Source organism: Phoca vitulina, unplaced genomic scaffold (assembly GCF_004348235.1).
Source record: "Phoca vitulina isolate PV1807 unplaced genomic scaffold, GSC_HSeal_1.0 scaffold44, whole genome shotgun sequence".
NCBI classification, from domain to species: domain Eukaryota; kingdom Metazoa; phylum Chordata; class Mammalia; order Carnivora; family Phocidae; genus Phoca; species Phoca vitulina.
This window is the reverse complement of record NW_022589747.1, coordinates 6,813,364-6,832,652: the sequence shown is the minus strand read 5'-3', so window position 1 is coordinate 6,832,652 and position 19,289 is coordinate 6,813,364. Positions and strand designations below refer to the sequence as shown.

The window sequence follows — 19,289 nt, the reverse complement described above, 5'->3', positions numbered from 1 at the left end:
ATGTCACCCCCTTCTTCCTTTCTTTCTTTTTGAGAGTATCTCAATTACTAAGAGATAAGTACCCTCACTATATTAGTGGATATGACTATTTCTCTCTTCAGCTTTCTTTGGAAATTGATAACAATTCCAAGGAAAGAAAAGACCCAACTATATGGTTCAAAGGACTGAATATTTGTGCTCCCCTAAAATTTGCAGGTTGAAATCTTATCCCATGTCTGACACTAATAACAAGTAGGCCTTTGAGAGGTGATTAGGTCATGAGGATGAGATCCTCTTGAATGAGATCAGTGCCTTTATAAAAGAGACTCCACAGAGCTTCCTTGCCTTCTTTCTGCTGTGTAAGTATATAAACAGAAGTCAGTTATCTAAAAACTGGAAAAAGACTCTTATCTAAACCTGTCCATGAGGTCCCTTGATCTTGAAATTCAGCCTCCAGAACTGTAAAATAAATTTCTGTTGTCTATAAGCCACCTACTCTGTTTTTGTCTTTGTTGTAGCCCAAGCTGACCGAGACACCAGACAGGATTCTATACCCTCCCTAATCTTGGTCTTATGGTTCTTCAGTGCTTTATTGCTTACTGGTGCTTTCATAAATATTTTTCAAAAAACTGTTCAGTTTTCTTTAGCGAAATGCTTATTTTGAATCATCCAGTCCACATTGCAAGTATGGGAAGTTTTGATCTAAAAATTATTACACTGGGGACGCCTGGGTGGCTCAGTGGGTTAAGCGTCTGCCTTCAGCTCAGGTCATGATTCCAGGGTCCTGGGATCGAGTCTCTCATTGGGCTCCTTGCTCAGTGGGGAGCCTGCTTCTCCCTCTGCCTGCTGCTCCCTCTGCTTGTGCTCACTCGCTTTCTGACAAATAAAGTCTTAAAAAAAATAAAAATAAAAGTTATTACACTGATACTTGTGAAATAATTTATTCATCCATTTAACAAATGCATTAACTGCCAAGCTGTGAATAGGGACCTGAGCATACAACAATAAAAATTACTGATTGTCTAACCTCATAGAGTTTATGTAATAAAATACTTAAACAAATGAGTAATTAATTAATTACTCAATTAATATTACAAAGAATGGAAGTCGTATACACAATAGAGCATAGTAAAGCGGTAATGAATGATTAAAGCTATTATATTTACATATTAAAATAAAACCTTTGAGAGTAGACTTGAAAGAAGCAAGGAACACCCCATATGAGGAAAGAGAGCTTCTGTGGATAAAGGAACAATTGAAAAATTTATGAGTAAGAGTTTTTGAGCAAAAGCAAAGATGTGAGGATCCCTTATGATATAGCACAGTAAAAGACAAGTCAGAGAGACATCCTAGAAACAGACCATGACTGAAAAGAGCATGTAGGGTCTTGTCAACCGTGATATTATTTTGAATGAATTTTAAATGTGATAAGAACACATTAGATAAGTCTACCAGAGGATAACATGATCTTGTTTATGTTTCAAAAGGATCTGTCTGGTGACTTTGGAGAATAGAGTAAATTGGTACAGAAAAGAACCAGAGAAACAAGTCTGGAGGCTCTAGTAGTCCAGAGAAAAAGAGCAATGATTTGGATTGGAACAATGATAGTGTGGGTGGTGGGAAGTGGTCAGTACATGGATGTATTTTGGAGGAAGTGTGAAGAGGAACTATGAATAAATTTTATGAGGGAAGTGAGAGAAATGGAGGATTCAAAGATGACTTCAAGGTCTTCAAGACGAGTCTCCTCAGTGGAAGAAGGATGATAACTTTTATTATGAGATACTTGGAGAGTGGCAGATTCAAAAGAAAAAAAAATTAAATTCTGGCAAGTACTGTCTCCAGAACCAATGATTTTGTGGTCAGAAAACTAGCATCCCATTGTAGCCCACAACTACACAGGCTCCGATATAATCCATGAGAGCAAATTAAATTACCACAAAGGTAATTCTGGAGACAGAAATTAGTGCAACAACATTCTAGTTCAGACAGAGGTAAGCAGCTTCCTTTCTAGCCTGAGATTCATTTTTAAAGCTCAGCCAAGATCATTTCCAACAATTGTGTACATGTCTAATTACTCTTTAATCAATTCCTCTGTGCTTAGGCTCGTCAAAACAGTTTCTCTATCTACAACGGTGTCTTTGAGTTGCAATAATTATTCCAAAAGTGACTGCAGCTAACAAACCCTAAAGGATGGGAATCTGGATTCGGTTACCTGATCTAGTTAGTTTTGAAGACAGAGAGGATCTGCATATGATTTAATAAGGAATGGGACACCAGGAATGAAGTGCTTATTGAAAGCACAGCTTACCTTTATATTTTCTGCTCAAGCCACAGTCAGAACCTGAATTTCTCTTCTTTTTTTTTTAATGACACACCCAACCATCTCAGTAGTCAGGCAAATTTAACTAAATATCAGAGAGAGAACCTGATCTTTTTTTTTTTTTAATTTTTTTATTGTTATGTTAATCCCCATACATTACATCATTAGTTTTAGATATAGTGGTCCATGATTCATTGTTTGTGCATAACACCCAGTGCTCCATGCAGAACGTGCCCTCCTCAATACCCATCACCAGGCTAACCCATCCTCCCAACCCCCTCCCCTCTAGAACCCTCAGTTTGTTTTTCAGAGTCCATCATCTCTCATGGTTCTTCTCCCCCTCCGATTTCCCCCCCTTCATTCTTCCCCTCCTGCTACATTCTTCTTCTTCTTTTTTTCTTTCTTAACATGTATTGCATTATTTGTTTCAGAGGTACAGATCTGAGATTCAACAGTCTTGCACAATTCACAGCGCTTACCAGAACACATACCCTCCCCAGTGTCCATCACCCAGTCACCCCATCCCTCCCACCCCACCCCCCACTCCAGCAACCCTCAGTTTGTTTCCTGAGATTAAGAGTTCCTCATATCAGTGAGGTCATATGATATATGTCTTTCTCTGTTTGACTTATTTCGCTCAGCATAATACCCTCCAGTTCCATCCACGTCGTTGCAAATGGCAAGATCTCATTCCTTTTGATGGCTGCATAATATTCCATTGTATATATATACCACATCTTCTTTATCCATTCATCTGTTGATGGACATCTTGGCTCTTTCCACAGTTTGGCTATTGTGGACATTGCTGCTATAAACATCGGGGTGCACGTAGCCTTTTGGGTCCCTACTTTTGTATCTTTGGGGTAAATACCCAGGAGTGCAATTGCTGGATCATATGGTAGCTCTATTTTCAACTTTTTGAGGAACCTCCATACTGTTTTCCAGAGTGGCTGCACCAGCTTGCATTCCCACCAACAGTGTAGGAGGGTTCCCCTTGAGAGAACCTGATCTTGAAGACTGCTAAGTTACAACAGTAATTCCCAAACTAGCTGTGTTTTTGAGCCAATAAAATTAGGTCTTTGTTTAGGAATGAATGATATTTTGAAATTTTGAAATAGAAAGATTTGAGAAAACTCAAATAACTCCAAATATCCTAATCCTTAAATACTATTGAGTTCCTTCTCAAAAGTAAACATTTTGGAAACAGCTAATCTTTCCTGATTGAGGACCATATGTTTGCCTTGCAAAGATACATGTATTATCCTCATGCACCAATCTTTCCTAACCTTAAGTAGCTTTCAGATTTCTAAGTAGTGCTAGATAAGACCACATGCAACTGTATATTCAAAAGAGGCCAATTACAGAATCAGCCTGCAATAAGAAATTTTACAAATACAGACATCTAAGTTATATCCACAAAATCCTCTGGATGTGTCAGAGAATGGATTCTGGGGTGCTCAACCCAGCAGAAAAACATAACTTTAAATCAAGGAGTGGAGCACTTTCTTCATAACAAAATAGGAAAAGATAATGTAATATCACATCACAAAAATTAGTGTCAACATCAAAACCTTAAAATATGAAAGATAATGATTCCCAGCAGATTCACAATTAACTACTGTGTTAATTTTGCCCAGAGAAGAGATGGTTCTGGGAGAATGACAATGAATTAACATAAGTTGGTTTAGTTGGTGCTTCCAATTACTACTCCCGATGTACTCTTTTTGCTGAACAAATTAACAAGGTTCTTGGCATGTGGTATGTGGTTATTGATAGAGTTATTAATTTTTTCTCTAAACTTGCATTATTCAATGTGGTGGATGCTAGACAAATATGGCTCTTTAAATTTAATTACAATTAAATAAAGTTAAATGTTTATGTTCTCAGTCACTGATTTGCTCATTAAACAGTATCTTTAGCCATAGCTTGCATAACCAAAGACCCCCCTCTTCAGAAGATCACTGGAGCTCCCTTAGTTAACAGGCTCTCTCACAAATGTTGAAGCTCTTAACTCCTGACATGTTTACTGCTAACAGAATACTTATGCGCCTCTTCCTAAAATCAACACTTAAGGAATTATTTCATAACTTGGTTTATGTTGAAAATCTATACTCTTTAACTTTTTGAAATATTAGTTTCCCAGAAGTGAAAATCAAATTTATAAAATATCTTAAGACAATGCAAGTCAAGATGTTCAAAACTGAAATGATGTATTTTATAACATGTGGTAAAACCACCCTTTAAGTGAATACAAGAATTGATCTTAAAGTTCTGCCTTTCCTTCATCCCTTCAACTAATCAATTTTCAAATCTTTTTATTTTACCTCCAAATATGTATTTTTCTGCCAGCTGGTCTCTTGTTTCTAAATTTTCCATATATCCAAGATATTATCCCTGCCTCCTGATCTTTCTCTCTTCAAACATACTATCCACACATCTGCCAAGTGCAAGTATACAAAACAAATATGAATATGTCAGTCTCCTGACAAACTCATAGTCAACAGCTTCAACATAAAACCTAGGGTCTTAATTGCCATATACTTGCCTGCATCTTTTTCACATTCTGCCAGACCCTTCTTTTCACATTGTGCTCTAGGAATGCTGAACTTCATGGGGCTTCTATTTTGTTTTCAGTGTATTTGTTCAGTACTCAACCTGAAATATCCTACATATTTAATTCCACTCGCTGGCTCTCTCTCTTATTTTTTTAAATTTTATTTATTTGAGAGAGAGAGAACACAAGTAGTGGGGAGAGGAAGAGGGACAAGCAGACATCCCACTGAGCGTGGAACCTGATGCAGGGCCCCATCCCAGGACCCCAAGATCATGACTTGAGCCACCCAGATGCCCCTCCACTGGTTGGCTCTTAATCATCTTTAAGAATACAGTTGTAGCAACTAAATAAGATGTGCTCCCTTTTGGCCAGACTTATCCTTAACATTTCCAAGTATCCAAGGCAAGGTTATACATAGAGTCCTACATTTCATATAATTAAAATCAAGTTAGTAGAGTGTTAACTGAAAAGTATCCCCCTTACTAGAATGACAAAAATATCTGAATAATAACAAATTTAAAAATATATGCAGATCTGTGCCTGTGTCACCAAAAATTGCCAAAATATCAAGGGCCATTGTATTGATTGATTGATTGATGATTGATTGATTACACATGTCTGGGTATTCTGTTTATAGATAGGGAATGTTTGAGTGAATAAAATAAACACACACATAATTTAAAAATTTGTGTTTATTTCACATAATTTATTTCTCCTACCTCCACAGTAGCAAAATTACAAATTATGTTGTTTTCGTCAACATGTTTACATAATGTGTGTACTATTGAAAGTAATAGTCAAAATATACAAGATGTAAAAATTTGAATATATTTTCAAAAATAGAGTAATTAAAAAGTTAAGACACTTTAGAATGAAATCTTGCCATTTGCAATGACGTGGAGCTAGAGTGTATTATACTAAGCAAAATAAATCAGTCAGAGAAAGACAAATACCATATGATTTCACTTATATGTGGAATATAAGAAATGAAACAGGTTAACATGGGGGTAAAAAGAGACAGGAAAAACCATAAAACAGACTCTTAACTATAGAGAACAAACTGAGGGTTCCTGGAGGGAAGGTGGCTGGGGGGATGGGTTAAATGGGAGGGCACTTGTTATGAGCACTGGTTTTTGTATGTAAGTGATGAATCACAAAATTCTACTACTGAAACTAATATTACACTATATGTTAACTAACTGGTATTTAAATAAAAACTTAAAAAAGAAAAAAAAATAGTTAAGACATTTTATATAGGTTTTCAAAGTTATTTTTCTTCTAATATCCAAAATTGTTTAACAGGAAGGCAAATATAAATTATAACTAACAATATTTAAAAATTAAATCCAAAATAAATAGAACTAATATTTTTATTTTTTAGGATTAATTAGATCTCATGAAATGTTATGGAAGAATAAAAATATAAACAAAATCGATGTGAAGACTTATGTAAATACTCAGTATGACACTTCAAGCATGTTGCACATACAACTCCATTTATGCAAATTTAATAGTCTATAAATTGTTTAATATAATGCCCCTACCTTGTCTGCAGGAGATATGGTTTAAGACCCCCAATGGATGCCCAAAACCATGGATAGTACCCAACCTTACATATATTTTTTTTTCCTATACATACTTACCTATGATAAAGTTTAATGTATACATTGGGCATGGTAAGAGATTAACACCAGTAACTAATAATAAAATAAAACAATTATTATTATTTTTTAAGATTTTACTTATTTATTTGACAGAGAGAGACACAGTGAGAGAGGGAACACAAGCAGGGGGAGTGGGAGAGGGAGAAGCAGGCTTCCTGCCGAGCAGGGAGCCCGATGCGGGGCTAGATCCCAGGACCCTGGGATCATGACCTGAGCTGAAGGCAGACGTTTAACGACTGGGCCACCCAGGCGCCCCTAAAATAGAACAATTATAATAATATAATAAAAGTCATGTGAATGTGGTCTCTGTCTCTCAAAATATCTTATTGTACTGTACTCATCCTTCTTCTCGTGATGATATAAGATGATAAAATGCCTCTGGGGCCTGTGTTAACTTTATTTTCATAACTTGGTTCTTGTTGGAAATCTATACTCTTTAACTTTTTGAAGTATTAGTTTCCCAGAAGTGAAAATCAAATTTATAAAATATCTTAGGTCAATGCAAGTCAAGATGTTCAAAAATAAAGATGAAGTGAGGAGAATGACATCGGAATTGTGATGTAGCATTTGGTGGATCGTGTCTTTCTGGGTAACTGAAACCATGGAAATCAAAACCACAGATGAGGGGGGTCTACTTTCTGTATTTCAAAATATTCCTCAAGGTTATTTTCCATAAATAACGTAAGTGGAATAGATCCATAAATAACATAATGGATTATCAGTTTTGAGCAATGTACAGCATCCATTTTCATGCTTCTCTACATTTCCAGATTTGTGGGTCCTAAGGTTCCCAGGAATTATTGTGGTCATCACAACAGTTGTGATTTATGAAAAATAATTTAACAAGTTAAACAATTTATCTTTCTTTTCACTGAACACATCTGTCATTCAAACTTTCCCAAACTTGTCACACTGCCCACCCATGAGCTTGACATTTATAGGATTTATGCAAATTAACTGGTGGCTGATTAGAGGTTCTTGTCATCATCCATCTATGTTGGTACAGGCAAAATACACACACTCTCATGGCACTCTTTTCTTTTGGGGACCTAAGGCAAGAGATACGGAGAAGCAGGTCCTTGGGGGCTGAATGGTGTTACTTACAAGAGTGATTGTTCATGATATGGATCAGGCTGAGCCAACAGTGAGCATGGAATCCTAAGTAATGGTGCTGCCTATGATATTTGATTATTATTTATTTATTCATCCATCCGTCCACTAATTTATTCATGTATTTGTTTATTTGGATGGAGAGCGGTATTTGGTGAGGCCCTTTCAAGCACAGAGACCAGAACAGGGACCTTTCTTGTCTGTGTCTAGGAATTGAGCTATCAATTGAAAACTGGTAATAAGTTTTTTAAAGAACATATTTCACACTGGGAATATCATTAAACACATCACCATGGCATCTCTTATAAGCTGATTGTCAGAACAGCTCTGTAACATAGGCAGTCTGAAAAACCACTCACCACCTACTGAATTAATGTATTTGAAGGTTGTGCTAAGGAACCTGTATTTTTGACTGGCTTCTTACTGCAGAATATAGTTTGGGAAATTTATCCACACACCGTCAGCAACTTTAAGTCCCATGACACGTTTTAGTCCCTTTGCTTAGTGGGAGACTGGTACATAGCTAACAGAAGTTTAGGTCAGCAAAAAGCAGTTTGACTCTCAACAAACAGGTGCTAATACTTTTCAGATAAACAGTAGCAATATATTCTTCCATTACATATAGGAAGAAGTTATTTCTGGCCAGATAAAAGTGGAACGTCTTGAGACAAAAAAAAAAGAGCTCTAAAACTAAAGAAAGACTCTATAGAGTTACGATGTTTGCCCAAATTTTAATTTAATAAAAGGAAAAATCACAGAAACTGTACATAAAAGAAATTTCCATTTTATTTTGTGATATTTGAACTAAATTCAAGGAAAAGAATTTTAAAAATTCACATGGACAATCAAGAATAATATTTTAACTAAGTACATATTTTGTTTTAAAAATCTTATAATTTTATTTTAATAACTAAATATGTTGATTATAAGAATAAAATACAAAAAGTGAGAAAAAATGCATATATGTCTATACGTGTATGTATATATGATTACCTATTTACTTTTTTATCAATGCTATATGAATTCTTATGAAAAACTATTTTAATGCATTTAGCATACTTAGCAAGAATTGGTATATATATTTCCTCATTAATTGTACGTTCCAACATCAATTTTAATCTTGAAACTATATTTTTATCTAATTCCACACTAATAGAAGTTGAATTTACTTCCAGTATTTTACTACTGTATGTCTTGTAACATTCTGTAAGAGCTGCTGACCTCATTTTATTTCGAATTTGGGCCAAGATCAGGACTGCATTAATCAGGAGTACAGGCAGGGCACAAATGTATACTGCCAATGCTGCTTGGGGATAAATAAAACAGGTATTATGACAAGGCAGTCATAATTGTGGGATGTGCTGTTAGAGCTTACAACCTAAGCACCTTGGATAAATACCTCCACATGCATCGAGACAGTGGACACCTCCCTGCTGAAACACAGCAGAGTCCTGCCTCTGGGCCTTTGCACCCTGTGGCTGAGGTTCTCTACTTCCAGATGCCTTCTTTCCTTACTTTCTCATTCCAGTCTATTCTCATCAGCCATTTTTCTAAAGAAATTTTTCTCACCACCTGATTTAAAGGAGTAAAGTTGGAATATTAGGTTTGCTTCTTCTTCATTCAGACATAACTGAAAACCACAGCCAAGATATAGACTATGACTTCCATTGATCTTTCAAATTCTGTCTGATCTAATTTTTCACCATATTCTCTGAGTCTAGGCTGGTTTGTTGCTTTCTTATATTGTAGCTCTTACAGTTTTGTTTTATTTTTAATTAGGCAGTTTTTTGTGTGTTTTTTTTTTTAAGATTTTATTTATTTATTTGACAGAGAGAGACACAGCAAGAGAGGGAACACAGGCAGGGGGAGTGGGAGAGGGAGAAGCAGGCCTCCCGCTGAGCATGGAGTCCGATGCGGGGCTCGATCCCAGGACCTGGAATCATGACCTGAGCCGAAGGCAGATGCTTAACGACTGAGCCACCCAGGCGCCCCTATTAGGCAGTTTTTAAAAATTATTTTGAATTTAATGTTACTGAAGGGGATATATTCTTTTTTAATGTTATTTCTAACTTTGGAATCAATCCAGAATCACATTAGCTCCCCTATCTCCATTATTACCACACTACCTTAAGTCACCATCATCTCCTACAAAGACCATTGCAATATGCACCTACTGTTTTTCTGTATTATTTCCCTACTTAAATCCTTCTGGTGTCTTCCTTTCTCGTCCAGAATAAAAGCCAAAGATCCCGCATGGACTTAAAGACTTTTTATTCGGGTCCCTGTGGCCTCCTTGACTTTAGCCCCTATCCCACACTCACTTAGTTGACTTCAGGTTCATAAGCCTCCTGAACATTCTGAAACATCCCCCCCAAAAAATTAAAATTAAAAAAATTAAAGAAAAAAACAAGCACAAGCTCACAGCTGCCTCAGGACCTTTGCACTTGTTTTTCTTTCTGACTGTCATATCATTCCCTTCAGAAATTCAGGTTTTACTCCTTCACTTTCTGCAGGTCCCTCCTCAGAGGCATTTCCCTAAACATACACACATGTGCACACTCCTGCACACACATACCCACACTATCATTTGCTAATCTCCTACCCACTTTTTCTTAGAGGATACAATTAGCAGAGAAGATATTTGCTTATGTATTGTCCCCCTCCCACTTTTGAATACAGCTTCTTGAGAACAGGACCGTCTGTTATTTTTCCTGCAGTACCCTTCAGCCAATGATTGATGTTCAATAAATATTTGTTGAATAAATGAATTAATAAATTATAATAGAATCTGAAACATTTTGACATGAATTAAGTCAGAAATACATTATTTTCTTGCATTTGTAGAGTCCTGAGGGTCTCTTGACATGGTCTAATTAAAGAGTTCCATTTAATGCCTCCATCATTCTGCAAGATTAATGTGGTCACAAAGCAGATGACAGAAATAAGTTTTTAAATTCTTGCATTATAACTTCCGGGTTGAGAACCAAGCTTAAAGAATAATTTATTTACTGTCAGAAATGTAGCTGTCATTACACTTTTATAATATAATTAATTCCTCTTTCCTTGTTCTATATACCAAGAGTTGTTTCTTTTACTCATTTAAGTCTAAATCTCTATCCTTATTTGAGTAAATGATTATGGGATCAGTAAAATGATTTTCTTGAATTATTTCGAGATGGACACTGACACTGATTAAGACTTCATTATAATGTGTTTTAGTAAAGTTATCCCATTTCCTTTTTTTTTTTTTAAGATTTTATTTATTTATTTGACAGAGAGAGAGACAGCGAGAGAGGGAACACAAGCAGGGTGGGTGGGAGAGGGAGAAGCAGGCTTCTCGCCGAGCAGGGAGCCCGATGCGGGGCTCGATCCCAGGACCCTGGGATCCTTGATCTGAGCCGAAGGCAGACGCTTAACGACTGAGCCACCCAGGCGCCCCAATCCCGTTTCATTTTCATAACAGTCCTTTGGAGTAGGTCCCATGTATAGTTAAAGAAACTAAAAACCTGGAATAGCTAGTATGACATCATAGAAATTAAATGTGATTTCATTGTGATTGAAATCATTTTTTTTTTTCTTTTAAGTTTATATCTGTCCTACTGTTAGACCATAATTTGTATAGGAATAAGATTTTTTTTCTAGCTCATAGCCCCCTGGTAAATTAAGAGCATTATTACACTCCAAAATAAGAAAAAAAATAAACTTGTGTCCTGCTGCTGTTGGATAAAATCTGGAAAATATTTTAACACCAGGAAAACTCATTCACATACATACAACATATTGTCTTCATCTCACTATTTTCAAGAAGCTCTCAGCCTTTCAGAGAACATGTGTAATTTAGGCTTTTGTTTCTTAGTTTGACAAATAATATCAACCATGAAATTTAAATTCCAGTCAATCTTCTAGTTGTTTCCTGAGCACAATATATGGACTTTTTTGTTTATGGAGGTTTCGTCTCAAATGATCTCTTGACTTTTTACACACACCTTTCTGAATCCTACTAATCTTCAGGGATTTTTTTTTTTTTTAATCTCCTTCACAAAATCATGAAGTTTTGAGTCTACATTGAGCTATCCAATCTCAGAAAGCATGTATTAATGTGCTTTAACTTAAAAATGTTAATATCATATATATGTATACCTATATAGGCCTATGTATATATATGCAATTATATTATATATATATTATATTATGTGTATATATATTTATACATTTATTTATTTATATATTTATATGTTTATGCACAAATTTTTATACAAACACCAAGACAGCTAATAAGCAGATTTAATAAATGTTAACTTTATGCCATTCGTTATTCAGATAACCTGATTTTAAGAAAACAAGAAATTACAGGTATGTACATAGATGTTTTGTATCCATTCTCCGTTTCATTCTTAATCTCAGTTCCTCCAGAAAACTTTATGTTAATTGGTGATCTCAAAATAGTTTTTTACATTTTTTTCAAAATTGATACGTAACCATGTACTTATGGCACTATGTTGTGTGATTATTGAATTTTCATAAATTATGTCATAGTAGACACATCACTGGGAATTTTTTTTTTTTTTTTTTGACTTGGGTTCTAAAATCTTTTTGTTTGGTATTTTTATTACAATGGAATTAACTTTATAATCATGACAGTATTCCCTGCTTGAAACATTTTAATAGTGTTGCAAGGACTAGTAGAAATAGGAAAACCTCTTGCTATTTGTTGATGGAAAATAATAGTAAACACAAACTTCCAAAATGTCATTTGTAGGCCATAGGAGCATGAGCACAACCAAATGGGAGGAGATAACCAGTTTCTCCCTTCATATATATTCTTTTTTATTTCCTTGTTATACCGTCCCAAAAAAGAGACATTCAACAGTAGTTAGAATAGCCATCTCCGGACATTAAAAAAATAAATAAATAAATAAAAATGCGCCCCCCAAAGCGGGGAACGAAGCAGAGTCGTGAGCTAGAGTTCGGCTGGGTAAGCCAGTCCCTGCCACCGAGGCTGCTCGCTGGGCTGCTTTCTGCTTTAACGCTGTCCAGTCACATGTGCGGTCATCTGGCGGTCCAGGGTCCCGAAAAGACGAGGACCAGCTGCCTCAGGTACGTGTAACCCGGGGCTTCCTCAAATCACAGCCACGACAGTTTAAGTACATGGCAAATTCTGCAGGAAACCCCTCAGATAAAACTTCAACAGGCGTGGCCCTCTCCTTTTCACTCATCTTCTCATATTTTTGCTTTTTTGTTGCAGCCTTCGGTCCTTGCCATGGCGCCCTGGTTCTGTTAAAACACATCACGGCACAACCTAATCGGTCCGTGTCAGCGCGGCGGCTGGTCCATCCCCAGATGGGCAGCGGCAGTGAGATCTGTAGCTTCTCCGTATGGTAGGTGTGGCCTGGTCCTGCTGTCGCTGTGCTTTCGGCCAGACCGAAATCAGCAAGGACAACTTCGTGCATGACGCCCGATACCCATTCGGAGGTCTTCTGGTTCAGCGTCTCTGTGCAGGTCTCTGTCTGCGCCCACTCAGTCCACCCACCAGCTAACTAAGTACAGTCTTCACCGCGAGCCTTCTCCCGCTCCAGCCAACATGGTTGGAAATGGTTTTTTTGATGATCACTATTTTTTATTGTGATCATCAAAATTTTTTTTTAATTTTTTTTATTGTTATGTTAATCCCCATACATTACATCATTAGTTTTAGATATAGTGTTCCATTATTCATTGTTTGTGCATAACACCCAGTGCTCCATGCAGAAAGTGCCCTCCTCAATACCCATCACCAGGCTAACCCATCCTCCCAACCCCCTCCCCTCTAGAACCCTCAGTTTGTTTTTCAGAGTCCATTGTCTCTCACACATGTAGGTCTAGTTTGTCATCTTACACTATTGTGATACAAGATTGTAACATTCACATTTAGAGTTTTGCTAAATTTCAGTTGCTAGAATTGGACGTTCAGGATCATAGGTACCTCATCTTAAAGTTAATTAATTCTTGCCACATGCTTCTTCCAAACATGGGCTTCCCAATTTACGGTCCTCCCCATAGAACATGTGAATTTCTGTAATTCTGCATCTTTTCCAAACTTACCAACGTGAAATCATATTACCTTTTGCCTAGGTTTGCATTTTCTGATTATTAGTTTGAGCATCTCTTCATATGTTTCTTGGTCATGTGGTTTTCCCTTCCTATATATAACCTGTGTCATAATCTGTGCTAGTTTTTCTATGTGTTATTATTATTTTTTTCTTATTTATGTAAAATTCATCTTTAGGTTATCTCTTATTTTTTCATCAGGGGTCATAACAATATTTTCTTATGGTTTCTTCTTAAAATTTGGGTCAGATATTCATGCCATTAGTTAGTCTATAATTCATTCTTTTAATGTGTGAAGTAGGGATTAAATTTCTTTTTCCCAGAGGATATTTTCCCAGGGGGAAAAAAAAAATTACTGTCCATTCTTTACCAGTGGTGTATATTGCAACATCTGGTTAAAAAATTTTGGGGTGCCAGGGTGGCTCCGTCAGTTAAGCATCTGTCTTCAGCTTGGGTCATGATCCCGGGGTCCTGGGATCGAGTCCTGCTCAGTGGGGAGCCTGCTTCTCGCTCTGCCTCTGCCACTCCCCCTGCTCATGCTCTCTCTCTCCAATAAATAAATAAAATCTTAAAAAGAAAATTCCATTGCTTTTCCTATCTCCATGATAATTCTATACCATTATAATGATTATTGCTACATAATAAGTATTCAACTCATAGGGCAAATTTATAATTATGATACATTTAGAGTAAACATAATAAGTATGTATGTGTGGATAGATTTCAAATTCTTAATATGCTTACTAATTTTAAGTGCTTGATTTATAAATTACTAACAAAGCTGATTTTGAATTTTCATTGCTAAATTTATTTATACATTTCTTGTTATTATTTTCAATATTATCCATTATTTCTATACACTTGTAATTTGAGGAGGGTCTGACTGAGAATTTAGTCTGACCTGTTGTGGTCTTATTCTTATTTAAACCAGGTATTTGGGCTTTAAATACCATTATTATTGTTTTCTACTTAAACATAACATGTCTCCTTTAGTAAACAACTTCTATAGAAGTGGAATATTATTATGTTATTATACTCATATTGCCCCAAAGATTTATATATAAAAATATAAGCATTTATTTATTATAAAATTAGACAACTTGAAATGTAGAACAAAGAAATAAAATATTGGTCCACATCTTGTTCTTTAAATATTATAGTATTTTGTTACTTCATTATTTTGTTTAATGTTCCACATACTTAAGTTCCCTTCAGATATGATACACTTATATGTACATCTGATTGTAAGCCTCGTTATTATTTGCAAAGTTAAGTGAATTGGTCTTGGATAAATCACACACACATGCTGGATAGAAACCATGATAAAGTAAAAGTAAAATGTCTCAACATAATGTTAACACTTAACACAACACTAAAGAATCAAAATTTCAAAATAAAAAAAATTTGGTTTCTCAGGAATTGTTAAAAGGATCTCTTATAATAATCTATTTTATTAACTTGTGAATTGGTAGGAATATTGAAAAATGATGTTTTGCTTCTTTACAAAAGAAACTCTTATCTGAAAAATTACTTTTTACAGAACGTTTCAGTTTTCTTTGTCATCATTTTTCCTCCACGTAGCTGTGTTTCACAATGTTGATATAGTTATTGTGATTAAAATAAGAAAACAAACAAAAAGCTATTTCAAGGCCCTGCTTCAAATCTGTTAAGACAGCCAGATAAATAAAGTACAAATCCTCTGGTCTGGTATTTTCGATCTGCAAATTTCATCTTCTAACACCATTCCCACATATTTCTTTTTTTCTTTTTTCTTTAATATAGTTAAACTATATTACAGCATTGTAATATATTATTGAAATACAATGCTATATTAGTTTCAGGTACACAACATAGTGATTTGACTAGTATAACTACTATCTCTCTCCACACAAAGTTATTACAATGTATTGACTGTATTTCCTTTGCTGTACTCTTTATCCCTGTGACTTACTTACTTTATAACTGGAAGTTTATCCCCTTCAGATATTTTGCCCATCCTCCCATCTTCCGTTCTGGCAATCACCAGTTTGTTCTCTGTATTTATGAGTCTGGCTCTGTTTGCTTGTTTTGTTTTGTTTTATTTTAGATTCCATATATAAGTAAAATTATCACCCTTATATTTATTGCAGCATTATTTACAATAGCCAAGATATGGAAGCAACCTAAGTGTCCATCATTAGATGGATAAAGAAGTTTTATATAAATACATATATATGTGTATATATACATATATACACACACACATAATTCATATATATATATTCCTAATTATATTCCTAAATTCCAATATTCATATATATATGAATACATATATATATGTAATGGAATATTATGCAGCCATATGACAGGATGAGATCTTGCCATTTGTGACAACATGAATGGACCTAAAAGGTATTATGCTAAGTGAAATAAGTAAGACTAAGAAAGACAAATACCATATGATTTCATTCATAAGTGGAATCTAAAAACAAAACAAACAAACAAATAATAAACAAATAAATAAACAAAAAGCAGACTTAGACCTATAGATTCAGAGAACAAACTGATGGCGCCAGAAGGAAGGGGAGTGGGAGATACAGGCTTCCAGTTATGGAATGCATAAGTCATGGGGATAAAAACTACAGCATAAGGAATATAGTCTACGATATTATAAGAGTTCTATATGGTGACACATGGTAGCTACACTTGTAATGAGCATAGCATAAAATATAGAAATGATGAATCACTATGTTGTAAACCTGAAACTAATGTAACGTTGTGTGTCAACTATACTCAGGTAAAAATGTAAATGAAAAAAAAATGGAATCTTGCCATTTGGACAATATGGATGAATCTAGAGGATATTATGCTAAGTGAATTACATCAGACAAAGAAAGAAAAATCCCACATAAAATTATTTATTATTTATTTATAAAGATTTTATTTATTTATTTGTCAGAGAGAGAGAGCACACAAGCAGGGAGAATGGCAGGCAGAGGGAGAAGCAGGCTCCCCGCTGAGCAAGGAACCCTATGTGGCACTCGATCCCAGGACTCTGGGATCATGACCTGAGCTGAAAGCAGATGCTTAACCGACTGAGCCACCCAGGACTGCATCCCTAGAATTTAGATTTCAAACCCACATTGTCCTAGAGTATCACTGGACACCCTCTTAGGCCAGTATGGCCTAATAGTAATGAGTTTTCAAGGATAAAATTTGGCTCACTCTGTCACTATTATGCAATCTAATAAACAATAAGGTATTTAAATCAATGCCCTAAAATTCCCGTGAAAGGGGACACATTGCTCAGTCTAGAATGATGGGTAAGTGACATGCCCATTGGAATGGCTATAAACATGTCTGACTGAAGAGGAATTCATCCTTCCCCAATTTTGAGCTTAGTGTTTCAACTCTGCAGTCCTTTGTGGGGTTTTTTAAATTTTTATTTATTTTTTTATTAACATATGATGTATTATTTGTTTCAGGGGTACAGGTCTGTGATTCAACAGTCTTACACAATACACAGCACTTACCACAACACATACCTCCCCCAAAGTCCATCACCCAGCCACCCCATCCCCCAATCCCCCTCTGCTCCAGCAACCCTTAGTTTCTTTCCTGAGATTAAGAGTCTCTTATGGCTTGTCTCCCTCCCTGGTTTTGTCTTGTTTCATTTTTTTCCTCTCTTCCCTTATGATCCTTTGCCTTGTTTCTCAAATTCCACATATCAGTGAGATCATATGATAACTGTCTTTCTCTGATTGACTTATTTCACTTAGCATAATACCCCCTAGTTCCATCCATGTCATTGCAAATGGCAAGATTTCATTTTTTTGATGGCTGTGTAATATTCCATTGCATATGTATACCGCCTCTTCTTTATCCATTCATCTGTCGATGGACATCTGGGCTCTTTCCATAGTTTGACTATTGTGGACATTGCTGTTATAAACATTGGGGTGCAGGTGTCCCTTCAGATTCCTACACTTGTATACTTTGGGCAAATACCCAGTAGGGCAATTGCTGGGTCATATGGTAGCTCTATCTTCAACTTTTTGAGGAACCTCCATATTGTTTTCCAGAGTGGCTGCACCAGCTTGCATTCCCACCAACAGTGTAGGAGGGTTCCCCTTTCTCCACATCTCCGCCAACATCTGTTGTTTCCTGACTTATTAATTTTAGCCATTCTGACTGGTGTGAGGCGGTATCTCACTGAGGTTTTGATTTGTATTTCCCTGATGCCGAGCGATGTTGAGCACTTTTTCATGTGTTCTGCAGTCCTTTGATTGGATGATGTCAAGGAGTAGATAGCTCACAGTCTCCAAGTAAACAGGACTTGTAAATAACTACAGTCTTATGATTCAACCTTCCTAGTCCCTTCTCTCCTACAGAACTGGGTCTACTTTGTGTATTCAGAAGGTGGTGGCCATAAAACTTCTGAGCATCTAACTGTGCCATCGCTGCGGTTGCACGTTCCTTCTTTCCTAGGCCTGACCAACAATTCCAAGTTGTTGTGGATGTAAATGGGTGTGGGGGTAGTGAAGGGGGAGAACTAATGCTTAAAACATAGTCCTATGAAAATGTCCTTTTCAAAATAATTACAAGTTCTTCCAGAATGCACAGTAACCACTTCTCATTTAAACAAACCAAACATTTTCTCTCATGTTCTTTTTGCATGTTTTAAAAGCATTTTCCCACTTCATATCATTCAAATTCCAATGTAATGAATCTTTCCTATGTTACTGGGTTATCGGTTGTTCTCTACCTGATGGTCCCATAGCAAAAGCATTTGCTTACATTGTGCTTATAGGCCAAATCCTTTCAGTTATTTGAGGTATTTAAAGGGAAACAAATGACAAAGTATGTTGTCAAAGACTAATATTTTTAAAGAAAAAATTATGACTCTCATATGAATAAAAATAATAAAATACCTAGGAATAAATTTAACCGAGGAGGTGAAAAACGTGTACTCTGAACAAACTATAAAACACTGATGAAACAAGTGGAAGATGACACAAATGGAAAGACATTCCATGTTCATGGATTTGAAGAACAAATATTGTTAAAATGTTTGTACTACCCAAAGCAATCTACAGATTTAATGCAATCCCTATCAAAATACCAACATCCTTTTTCACAGAGCTAGAATGTATAATATTAAAATTTGTATGGAACCACGAAAGACCTCAGCCAAAGCAATTTGGAGGGAGAGATGAACCATGAGAGACTATGGATTCTGAGAGACAAACAGTGTTTTAGAGGGGATGGGGGAGGGGGGGTTGGTTAGCCCGGTGATGGGTATTAAGGAGGGCACGTACTGCATGGAGCACTGGGTGTTATACGGAAACAATGGATCGTGGATCACCACATCAAAAACTAATGATGTATTGTATGGTGACTAACATAACATAATAAAATTAAAAAAAAAAAAATTTGAAAAAGGAGAACAAAACTAGAGGTATCACAATCTCAGATTTTAAGATTTGATTACTACAAAGTTTTAGTAATCAAAAGAGTGCAGTACTGGCCAAAAAATAAACTCACAGATCACTGGAACAGATAAAAAACCCAGAAATAAACATACAATTATATGGTC

At 35.9% G+C, this 19,289-nt stretch overlaps 1 pseudogene; it reads right to left on the bottom strand.

Annotated features, from left to right (window-relative positions):
• Positions 1-12,522: 12,522 nt before the first annotated feature.
• Positions 12,523-18,151, bottom strand: LOC116648504 (annotated as a pseudogene).
• Positions 18,152-19,289: the final 1,138 nt, after the last annotated feature.